At 43.7% G+C, this 12597-nt stretch overlaps 1 pseudogene; it reads right to left on the bottom strand.

Annotated features, from left to right (window-relative positions):
* Positions 1-6729: 6729 nt before the first annotated feature.
* On the bottom strand, positions 6730-7702 carry LOC133103752 (PDZ and LIM domain protein 1-like; annotated as a pseudogene).
* Positions 7703-12597: the final 4895 nt, after the last annotated feature.

Below are 12597 nucleotides of genomic sequence, written 5' to 3'. Positions count from 1 at the left end.
TGCAAAGCTATTGTCATACTTGTTCCTGTAATTTGTCAGGGGCCCTGATTAAAATCTGTAGCTTCTTTCTTTCACTGCTTATTCTGTATTTCCCCTGCCCTCACTCAGAACCTCAATTAGTCTGTTCTGTATCAAGTGGAGTGATTCAAAACTATATTCCCAAAGGGTCTGAGTCCTCAATCCTGCCACCTTTTAGTTGTAGTAGTTTTCCATTAATCTTTACAATTGAGCATGGAAGCACAAAGAAGCACTCCAAGAATCCCCTGGGTTCCTAACATAGCCCTCATTGCCCCCACTGGGTAGCAGCAACCTCCCTTACCCCTTGGAAATGCGGATCAGTCACACTGGACAGTAATCTCTTTTTGTTGGTTCAATGGAATAAAGAGTGTAAAATATTCAGATAGAAGTCTCATAATTGCTATGTCCTCTGATATTAATTCCTTGAGGACTAACCCTCTGAACTATCATAACTCTAATTTGCTGGGACAAAATGCAAAAATTCTGCAAATGGGTTACTAGATGTAATTGTCACAGGAGCCACACCCAATTCTATTCCTCACTCACAGAGCAATGTATTCCGGCCATGGGGGGAGACAACACCATATAATTGTCTCTGACACAAAGTATATACTGTTTAAACTGTTAAACACAGCCAAACCTCTCCCAACAGATGCCACACTGAATCTAAGCCCTTCCACCTTTCAATTAGGCCAGCCACTTCCAGGTGATGGAGTGCGTGGTAAGAGCAGTTAATGTCATGGGCATGAGTCCATTGCTGAACATTCTTTGCTGTGAAATGAGCTCCTTGATTCAATACAACAATGGGTGAATTACCATGAAAGTGCATAAGGCATCCTGTGAGTCCACAGATGCGGTTGCTGGCAGAAGCATTACAGGCAAGGAAGGAAAATCCTTTGTACTTTAGGGTCACCCCTGCAGTGCTAATAGCTGGCCACTTTTCTGTATTACCAGCTAATTGTGCAGACCCAGATGTAAACCAGTTTCAAGTGTTTTCCTCAGTCAGTTGGTCATCAGGAACATTTCATGAGGCCATAGGCATGGATCGAAAGAGAGCAGACAGTGCAACAGGAATTCATGTCAAAGGAGTCTGAGCCCCCTGCTCATGCAACCTACTCAGGTTTTCCCAACTTACTCAAATCTCATCTCTTATATACCATTTACATTTGATGACAAATTGCTTCTGCACATGCTCAAGCTTATGGCCAAGTGTGTCCATGATGGGAAGCTCAGGCCACAGGACTACCTCATGTTCTGGAGTTAGGAGTTCAGTATCTACCAAGGCCCAGTAGCAAACCAGAAGCTACTCTCAAAAAGAGAATAGTTATCTCCAGAAGTGGATATTTTCTAAAAACCCCCAGAAATCAAGCTGTCGTTCTCCTGTTCATGTTTGTGAGAAGCTCTATACATCAACTGTATTTGCCACACTTTGAGTATCATTGGACCTGCTGGAGCATAAGCACCAGGTTGTAGAGCAGCTTGTACTACAGCCTGGACTTATCACAGAGCCTCATCTTTCTCTGGTTTAACTTGAAACTGGCCTTCTCATGAGCAACTCTGTAGATGAGTCAAGACAGTATACTCACCTGTGATATATGTTGCTTCTCAATTCCAAAAAGGTCTACCAAGAGTTATGTATCTTTGTTCATGGTAGGTGGTACAAGGTGTGGAACCTGGTCTTTTGCCACAGACTACTGAAACCCTGGAAACTACACTCAGGTGACAACTCCCTGGATTTTCATTGGCTGTATCTCCCATAATGTGGTTCACATATGTCTGAATAAAGGCATCTAAAGTTCTTCTTCCTGCTCATCAAATCCAATCAGCATAATTTTAATATAGTGAACCAGTGTTATGTTTTGTGGAATGTCAAGTCAATATCTCTGTAGACTATATTATGGCAGAGAAAAGAACAGACCTGGCCCCATGGTGCTGTGAAGGTATGCGGTGACCACTGATAGGTAAAAGCAACTTTCTGGTGGTCCTTGCAAGTTGATATGAAGAAAAAGGCATTAGCTGGGTCAGCAGCTATGTACAAAGTTCCAGGGGCCATGTTGATTTGCTCCAGGAACATTTTTATTTTTTTATTTTTAAAAATATTTGCTTATTTATTTGGCTGTGCCGGGTCTTAGTTGCGGCATGCAGGATCTTCCTTGTGGCATGTGGGATCTTTAGTTGCAGCATGTGGGTCTTTTTAGTTGCGGCATGTGAACTCTTAGTTGCAGCATGCATGCACGATCTAGTTCCCCGACCAGGGATCGAACCCGGGCCCCCTGCATTGGGAGCATGGAGTCTTAACCGCTGGACCACCAGGGAAGTCCCTCCAGTAAAATTTTTAAATCTGAGCTTTCAATCATAATTAGAGTCCCTGCCGCAGTTAATAATAACCCACAGTCAATCTCCAAAATTCATTTGAGTTCTGCACAGGCCAAACTGGTGAGTTTAAATATGATAGATATCACCATCCCTGCTTCTTTCAAGTCTTGGACTGTGGCATTAATCCATAGAGTTCCCTGAGTGATGCTGTTTTTCTTCTGGTTTTCTGTTTTACTTCTTAGTAGGGAGGGGAAGTTGCAGGGTCTTTCATTTGTCAAGCTTACACACCAAAAAAGGCAAGGCACAGGCTGGGGTATACCCACTGCTGAGGAGCCAATTCTAGACTGCAGCTAAGCAGTTTTATATTCTGCAACTCTATTCTGAGGGGTGGTGGTGGATGGGACAGGAAGCCTCATACCTCGTCAGAACCCAAGAGGCAGTGGCAGCCTTCAGGGAACATAGGGAAGTGAGTAGGAAATGGCCCAGAGCAGCTCTCACAGACCTTCCATCCTCTTGTGTTCCAGAGGGGTTCACAAGGTGTTCTGCCAAAAGTCAGATTACCTGTGATTCAAACCTTTGCCTGTGAGGCTTATGTTGATATATGCAAGGTTGCCAGGGTGCCCTACATGTCCACACCCTTTGGCCTTTTACATATTCAACCAAGAATTCTTGGTAGCAAGGGCCATCCCATCACATGCTCTAAGTAACTGATAATGGACAATCACATTGTCCTGGACTTTCTGCTGGCCAGTTACTGTGGTGTGTGTGTGTGTGGTTGCCAACACCTCATGCTGCACCTGGGTTTATGACATAGTTAACTGACTTGGCCCAGATGGAGAGTCATACTAGCATAGACCCTCTTGTCCAGTGTTGCCCAAGACATGAAACAGATTCGGTCTAAGCCTCTATCAGTGCACTTATGCTATAGAATTTAGAAGAATCAGTAGTCAATGAGAAATGTACAAAAACATCTAACAATAATATCAGTGTCCACAAAGTCAATTTTGTTCTGTTGTTTCAAGTGGAGGCTATTCTTTTCTGGTATCAGTGGCTATTGGGAGGTTTCTGATGAAGATTCAATGCTGGCCAGCATATTGGAGGGTGGTGGTGGCAGTCTGGGTTAAATTGGCCAAATTCCCTGCAGACAAATAGCTCAGAGTGAGATTAGGTACCTCCCTTTACCCCTGACATCCCAGGCTCTAAAGTGTTTTCTTCCCATCAGCCAGGGTCCTTCCACAGCCAGATAATCAGAATGACCAGTTCCTGCAGCTGTCACTCCATCATGTTTGAAGAATCCTTCCCGTGTCTTACCCACACCATAAACTCAGACTCATCCCGATGTGGCTCAGCAGTATATATACTTTGTACTACTCTTGAAAATTTCTCTCACCCCCTGATGTGTGGTTGCAACAGGACCACCTTAGGAGTTGTGGTGGAATATGACAACCTCATATTCCTGATCATTATCATAGGCATAATTGCCTCAATTCAACAAATATAGCTAGATGGCAAAAGAAACACCAGATTAGAGTCACCCACCCCCAGTTCTTTTTTTGCTACTCTGAAACTCCAGTAGCCCAGTTTCCCAGGAGGTAAGCATGGGAGGTACAGCAAGAAGGGTTAATTATGCAGTGTGGGAATCTTACAAGCAGTCTAGGTCTCCTCCATCCCTTAACATGACCAACATTCTATTTAAATAGGCGGTACTATTTCTAGGAAATGCTACATTTAGACCCCAAAGTGTCTTTATGAAGAGTATGCTCCACTGGGAGCTGAGCCTACTTTGTCAGTTATCTTGGTCAGTTTCTCCTTTCAGAGGGGCCCGTTCCATCCTTTAAGGGCACCTGCTACCTGGCAGTACAGGTTTGACAAGCTTGTGTATTCCAATGATGTTCATCATCGAAGGATCCTTTCTCTTTGGCATCCACATGGGTCACAAACAGGGGGTTTGGGTCTTGTGCAATGTGCTGCCATAAGGTTTGTCCCCATAGAAAATGAAACTTTTTCATCCAGTTGTCCCACCATGGTGATTGCCTCAGTTACCTCAGAGTCAGTGAAAATATAATAAGGTGCACTTGGGCAGGGGGTGGGGGGGTGTTTCCAGGCAAGCATCACAGTCTGCAGTTCCCCCCACTGAACAGAGTTCCCTTTACCATGCACAGTTTTAAGCAGTTTTATTTGGGTATACCCCATCATCTTTTAATTAGCCAGTCTGTCTGTGAACCAGGTCCAGGTAGCCTCAGGAAACTGGGTGTAACAAAGCCTGGAAGAAGCTGGAGTGGCTGGCACAGACCCTGCATCTGAGATAGCCATGTTTGGCCAATGAGTGGGCACTTTTTCATGTACCTGTAAGATGTCATTAATGCCTGGTCTAATTTCCTGGATATACCATTTCCATTAGTAATGGAGGCTTGTTTGGCAATACCCACTTTGTTGGTGTTCTTATTTCTGACCCATCTCAGGATAGGGATGTCAGGGTGTAGTACCACCTGCTGTTACTTTTTTAGCTTTTCAGTGTCCACTAGGACCCAATAACAAGCACTGACAGTCTCTCAAATGGAGTATACCAGGTGGCAGTGTCAGGCACAGGTACTGCAAAATGACATTCTCAAGTTGTTAAAAACATCATTCTCGGGAAGTCCCTTGTGATCCAGTGGTTAGGACTCTGCGCTTTCACAGCTGGGGTCCGGGTTCGATCCCCGTTTGGGAAACTAAGATCCCACGAGCCAGGCCTCGCGGCCAAAAAAACAAAACAAACAACAAAAAACCGTAATTCTCGGCGCCAGCGCTGGGTTGAGGGCTCCTGGGCTCCCCCACTTGTGAGTGGGCGGCCATCAGGCGTGGAGTCCGGCGCCTGCGGTAATGGGTTAAAAAAAAATCCATCTTGAAGAAGAAAGATTTTAAGCAACACAAATTCAGAAGCTTATGAAAAGATGCCTCCAATCCTAACGTCCTCAAAACGAGATATATCACCTCATATTGCAAATGTTGGCGAAACGAAGCACTACTTGTGTGGCTGCTGTGAGCTTTCAACAATGTAGCAGCCACATTTCCCATTCGGAAAGTCCTCTTTCCAGCGACAGCTGTATGGAATCAAAACCTGGGATGCAGTATTTCAGTTGAGGAGGGATGGATTTCGAAACTTGTATCCCAGAATCCTTCTCCCATTAATGCAGAAGACAGCTACGTTGGCACTTACGTTTTGTCTCTATGAGGATTTATCTTGCCTTCCCTGTAAGCCTATCAGTTCCCCGGAGTTTGCAACCCTGAGCCCAGCAGCAGTACTTGCAGGGTCAACAGAAGGAATTTTCACTCCATTGGAAAGAGTTCAAACATCACTTCAAGACCACAAGCATCACGACAAATTTACAAACACTTACCAGGCTTTCAAGGCACTGAAATGCCACGGAATTAGTATTTATCGAGGTTTCGTGCCCATTCTATTCTGTAACAGATTCAGCAATGTCTTTTCTTTCTTTTTTTTGGCCTTCAAGGTCCCATTAAGGAGCATCTGTCTCCACTGTAGGTATCATGGAGGTGGGTGGTATTTCCTTCTAGGCCTCTCAGCCGGTGACGAGAGGGAACCAGACAGAGCCTTTCTAATCTCTGAACGATGTTCTCGGGAAGTGAAGCTGGGGTTGGGGGTTGGATGGGAGGTCGACGGCTGCGTCCACACAGGCCTCCGGGCAGGCGTCGTGGCCGGGTGTCCGAGTCTTGGGGCCGCGTGGCTGAGGTTGAAGGACCGCATGTGTCTGTCCAGCAGGGCTGCCACCGTCTCGGGACCCTGAGGGCCTTGAAGGCCGGGACCCCTTTCCCCGCCCGGGCTCACCGCTGGGAGTGAGCAACTCAGAGAACTGGATGGCAGACCCGCTGCAGGGTACTGGAGGCGGGAGCAGCATGCCTTCAACTCCCCCCACCGGTGCTGCAGACTAGTGAAGGGTTGCCAGCATGTGATCACCAACAGCTGTGTATGGGACAGGCACATTGGCCTGCTAGGAGGTTTTTCTTGGGGGGGGGGCAGCGGGTTGGGGCGTTTTTTTGTTTGTTTTTGAAGTCTATTAATTTATTGAGTAAAAATGAAATCATTGTCAGACATTAAATTCAGTTTGGTTCAAATTTGGCTGATGTTCATTTGCAGCAGAGATGAATGGAGATGAAGAGAAGACACAGTGACGCTGGCAAGGGGACACCGAACAAAACCATTCTCTGCTGATTATAAAAGCGGGCATGATGCAGCCAGCATGAGTCAGCTAGCAAAGGGGCATGTGACGTTTAATGAGCAGGGATAAAACCAAAGTAATTGACAACTTTCAAGAAAAGAGAGGCCAGAACTTTTAGAGGACAAGATGCAGAAGGGGCTCGTTGGAGAACAGTGTTGGGTGCAGAGCTGCCAGCTCACTTGGGGAACACAGTGATCATGTCATCGGAGCCCTCGGGTGGAGTGACCCACTCACTCCCGGGCATGCTTTTCACAGTAGATCTGACCCTCCACAAAGAAATGGCCTTTCTGTTTCAGGCTGGTGCCACAGTTGGTGCACACATAACACTCAGGGTGGTGGGGACGGTCCCGCAGCTTCACAAAACACGCCAGCAATGCCAATGCCACTTTTATCACACATGAGCAACTTCTGAGCATTTCCAATCCATGCAGCCGCTGGAGCCTTAACATTTCTGAATCCTGATGGCTTGTTGGGATCCCCTTTCTCCTCAGACTCCAGGATTTCCTGCAAAACCAGGAACGAAGAGGACTGTTTCAGAGGCTCATTTAACTCCTGTTTCTCCTGAAGAAGACTTCAGAATGTTTGTCAATGATGAGTCCGCTTGGAAGCTGAGAATGGTCTAAGGCTCTGCCATTCGTCTCCTGCCCGCTGGCTGCCTTCTTTGACTCCAAGGCGTTGTTGAAGTTGGAGATGTTTTCAGAGGAGTAGACGTCAGCTGGGTTGTTGTACTGGCTTGTGATGACCCTGGGGGCAGAGCTGGAGGCAGGTGAGGCGGTACAGGGCATGGCACTTTTGTGGTGGGTGCTTCCTATGTGTAGGACCTCTTGGGGTTCAGAGACTAAATTCATGTTGTCTGGGTGATGTTTCCCTTCCTCTGTCACCAGAGGAGACCAGATTTTCTTTCAGATCTGGCTACTATGAGAGTCATGTTGTCTGTGCAGCCCTTGATTTTGTTCTGAGCTTCCAAGTGCATCATATTGCTGGTATTTTCCCCATCAATGGCTGTGATTACACACAGAATTAGCTATAGCAGCCTTGCTTCTGGGAGTGACCCAGGAACTAGTGAGAGGCTGTTTGAAATCCTTGCCCCCCACAAGGCGGAAGCTCCAGAGTCCCTGGCCCTGGAGGACTATTTGCAGGGTGGTCATGGCATGACGATGGTGGGTGGCAACACGAGGGGACAGATGGGGCAGGACGCAGAGTGATACACTGTGCTCCCCGGCATCTGTCCTGCTAGGAGGTTTTGAATGCTGAAGAATGGCAATCAGCAGTGCAGAGTTTTAAAGCTAACGGCAGCAGCAGTAACCCAGCCAGCCCAAGAAGAGGCTATGCTGCAGCAGGAGCAGAATTTGAAGCCCTGAGGACCAGTGGCTGCCATCAGCTTGGACTCTGAATCTAGGCTTCAACATCTGGTGTAGAAACACTCTCATCTTGTGCTGAGTATCAGAGGGGACTTTCTTACCAATGAGAGAGTGAAGAAATGGATTTGGCAAACTTCTTCTGAGACAAGCACTTTTGGTGTCATTAATGAGTTTCCTAGTATTGTCTCTTAACCAAAAGGAGCTTTTGTACACTAAATATTGTATGAATTTGTTATATTGGGTGAGGGTCTGAGTTCTTTGAACTGGAAACTTCTTGAAATTAATATCTCCATGCAATTACCATAAACATACCGTAATAAATGGTCTTTGTTATTGGTCCTTAAAAAAAAAAAAAAAAAAGGAGTATCTGCTTACTACTATGACTCACAGGGCTCTTTTGGTCATGACTTTGTCTGTGGAGGTCTATTGGGTGTCATGTTGGGAATCTTGTTTTCCCAGTTAATGCTGTAAAAACTCACATGTAGTCTCAGATTGGTGGGAAGCTTCAGTCTTTCCCCAAGGTTTTCCAAAAAGTCTGACTAGAACAGGACAGAAAACTGACAAGTCTTTTCAGAAGTGCCCACCTGAATTACCACTGGTCCCTCATCTCTTGGGGCATAATTAATGTGACTTACGAGTTCTTGTTAAAGATTATATGAAAGAAATCAGTTAAGTGACATTTATCAACTGAATAGACCTAAGAAGCATGCAGTTTTGCTTTGTTCCTAATTAGCCAAATACAAGTTGGTGTCATAAGACCGGGGCACATGAATTACGGGCATAGCTGCTTTCCTTAAGCACAAACAAATTCAGAATAAAAGGCTTCAGTAGGGGAATAAAAACTATTCTCATACAAATAGATGATGAGCATATGTCAAAGTTTTATTTAACTGCTTAATTAAGGAAACAGAAGAGTGACAAAACTAATTTCATGAGGATATGAGAAACTGGGATTTATATAGAGGAAAAATTGCTGAATAGAATACAAAATGTTATTGTACCAAAGGACAATAAAGCTGCAACCTTCAGCATTATCATCTTTACCAAATACAAAAATCATCACAACTTATCATTTTCCTATAAGTTCATCTCTACCTGTCCTAAATTATAGAACTTCATTATAAAATTAATTATTAATAAGTCAACAAAGTTACATCCCTGAGAGAGTTAGATGATCTCCAGGACGCTTAAAAAAAATGCTCTTAGAATGTTATTTAAAGGTCATGCAATCATCTTTTTGCTTTATTTCAAACTTTTGGGTAATTTTGCTATACAGTAGTTTAATATTGAGCAATTCTCACACACCTGCCCCAGGAGACATGTACAAGTATTCAAAGCAGCATTGTTTGTATTAACAAAACTCAAATATCCATAAAGAGCATCATGGAAACATCATTACAATCATTACAATGAGTACTACCTCAGTTAAGATGAAAAAGTAGTTATTTGTAGTGAGGTGGATGGACCTAGAGTCTGTCATACAGAGTGAAGTAAGTCAGAAAGAGAAAAACAAATACTGTATGCTAACACATATATATGGAATCTAAAAAAAAAAAAAAAAATGGTCATGAAGAACCGAGCGGCAAGATGGGAATAAAGACGCAGACCTACTAGAGAATGGGCTTGAGGATACAGGGAGGGGGAAGGGTAAGCTGGGACAAAGTGAGAGAGTGGCATGGACATATATACACTACCAAAAGTAAAATAGATAGCTAGTGGGAAGCAGCCGCATAGCACAGGGAGATAAGCTCGGTGCTTTGTGACCACCTAGAGGGGTGGGATATGGAGGGTGGGAGGGACTGAGATGCAAGAGGGAAGAGATATGGGGACATATGTATATGTATAACTGATTCACTTTGTTATAAAGCAGAAGCTAACACACCATTGTAAAGCAATTATACTCCAATAAAAATGTTAAAAAATAAATAAAAAATAAATAAATAAATAAAATAAAACAAAAAAGATGAAAAAGTACACCTACATGTTCCTAGATGGAATTATATAACAAACATAATTGTGTCAGTGTGGTAGATTGAGTTACAGCCTCCATTTATGACTTCCTTCTGTTGTGTTACAGACCCACACCTTTCCCAATGCCTCAGGGTAGGCAGAGAGGAATTCCTCACTTCTGAATTTTAAACTAAGTCATATGATTGCTTTGGCCACTGAGACGTTGGTGGGCGAGACATAAGCTAATGCTGAAAATGTTTGCATGGATGGGAAATTGGTTCAAGATGGTGGATTAGAAGGACGTGTGCACACTTCCTCTTGCAAGAGCACTAGAATCACAACTAACTGCTGAACAATAATTGACAGGAAGACACTGGAACTCACCAAAAAAGATACCCCACATCCAAATACAAAGGAGAAGCCACAATGAGATGGTAGGAGGGGCGCAATCACAATAAAATCAAATCCCATAACCACTGGGTAGGTCACTCACAAACTGGAGAAAAATTATACCACAGAAGTCCACCCACTGGAGTGAAGTTTCTGAGCCCCACGTGAGGCTTCCCAACCTGGGGGTCCAGCAATGGGAGGAGGAATCCCCAGAGAATCATTCTTTGAAGGCTAGTGGGATTTGATACAGAACTTTGACAAGATTGGGGGAAACAGAGACTCCACTTTTGGAGGGGACGCACAAAGTAGTGTGTGCATCAGGAAGCAGGGGGAAGGAGCAGTGACCCTATAGGAGGCTGAACCAGACCTACCAACTAGTATTGGAGGGACTCCTGCAGAGGTGAGGGTGGCTGTGGCTCACTGCGGGGACAAGGACACTGGCAGCAGAAGCTCTGGGAAGTATCCTTGGAATGAGCCCTCCCAGAGTCCACAATTAGCCCCACCAAAGAGCCTGTAGCCTCCAGTGCTGAGTCGCCTCAGGCAAAAAACAAACAGGGAGGGAACTCAGCCTCACCCATTAGCAGAAAGCAGATTAAAGTTTTACTGAGCTCTGCCCACCAAAGCAACACCCAGCTCTACACACCACCAGTCCCTCCCATCAGGAAGCTTGCACAAGCCTCTTAGATAGCCTCATCCACCAGAGGGCAGACAGCAGAAACAAGAAGAACTACAAACCTGCAACCTGTGGAACAAAAACCACATTCACAGAAAAACAGACAAAATGAAAAGGCAGAGGGCTATGTACCAGATGAAGGAACAAGATAAAACCCCAGAAAAACAACTAAATGAAGAGGAGATAGGCAACCTTCCAGGAAAAGAATTCAGATTAATGATAGTGAAGATGATCTAGGATTTCGGAAAAATAATGGAGGCAAAGATTGAGAAGATGCAAGAAATGTTTAACAAAGACCTAGAAGAATTAAAGAACAAACAAACAGAGATGAACAATATGATAACAGAAATGAAAAATACACTAGAAGGAATCAATAGCAGAATAACTGAGGCAGAAGAATGGATAAGTGACCTGGAAGACAGAATGGTGAAATTCACTGTCATGGAACAGAAAAAAGAAAAAAAAATGAAAAGAAATGAAGACAGCCTAAGAGAACTCTGGGACAACATTAAACCCAACAACATTCACATTATAGGGGTCCCAGAAGGAGAAGAGAGAGAGAAAGGACCCAAGAAAATATGTGAAGAGATTATAGTTGAAAACTTCCCTAACATGGGAAAGGAAATAGCCACCCAAGTCCAGGAAGCACAGAGAGTCCCAGGCAGGATAAACCCAAAGAGAAACATGCCAAGAAACATAGTAATCAAACTGGCAAAAATTAAAGACAAAGAAAAATTACTGAAAGCAACAAGGGAAAAATGACAAATAACATACAAGGGAACTCCCATAAGGTTAACAGCTGATTTCTCAGCAGAAACTATACAAGCCAAAAGGGAGTGGCACGATATATTTAAAGATATGAATGGGAAGAACCTACAACCAAAATTACTGTGCCCAGCAAGGATCTCATTCAGATTCAATGGAGAAATCAAAAGCTTTACAGTTAACCAAAAACGAAGAGAATTCAGCATCACCAAACCAGCTCTACAACAAATGCTAAAGGAACTTCTCTAAGTGAGAAACACAAGAAAAGAAAAGGACCTACAAAAACAAGCCCAAAACAATTAAGAAAGCGGTAATAGGAATATACATTTTGATAATTACCTTAAACGTGAATGGATTAAATGCTCCAACCAAAAGACACAGGCTCGCTGAATAGGTACAAAAACAAGAACCATATATATTCTGTTTACAAGAGACCCACTTCAGACCTAGGGACAAATACAGACTGAAAGTGACAGGATGGAAAAAGATATTCCATGCAAATGGAAATCAAAAGAAAGCTAGTGGAGCAATACTCATATCAGACAAAATAGACTTTAAAATAAAGAATGTTACAAGAGACAAGGAAGGACACTACATAATGATCAAGGGATCAATCCAAGAAGAAGATATAACAATTGTAAATATTTATGCACCCAACAGAGGAGCACCTCAATACATAAGGTAAATACTAACAGCCATAAAAGGGGAAATCGACAATAACACAATAATAGTGGGGGACTTTAACATTCCACTTATACCAATGGACAGATCATCCAGAGAGAAAATTAATAAGGAAACACAGCTTTAAATGACACAATACACCAGATAGATTTAATTGATATTTATAGGACATTCCATCTGAAAACAGCAGATCACTCTTTCTTCTCAAGTGCACATGGAACAT

Source organism: Eubalaena glacialis, chromosome 13 (genome assembly GCF_028564815.1).
Source record: "Eubalaena glacialis isolate mEubGla1 chromosome 13, mEubGla1.1.hap2.+ XY, whole genome shotgun sequence".
Lineage (NCBI taxonomy): Eukaryota > Metazoa > Chordata > Mammalia > Artiodactyla > Balaenidae > Eubalaena > Eubalaena glacialis.
The sequence above is the reverse complement of the archived record's forward strand: the minus strand, read 5'-3'. Positions and strand labels throughout refer to the sequence as shown.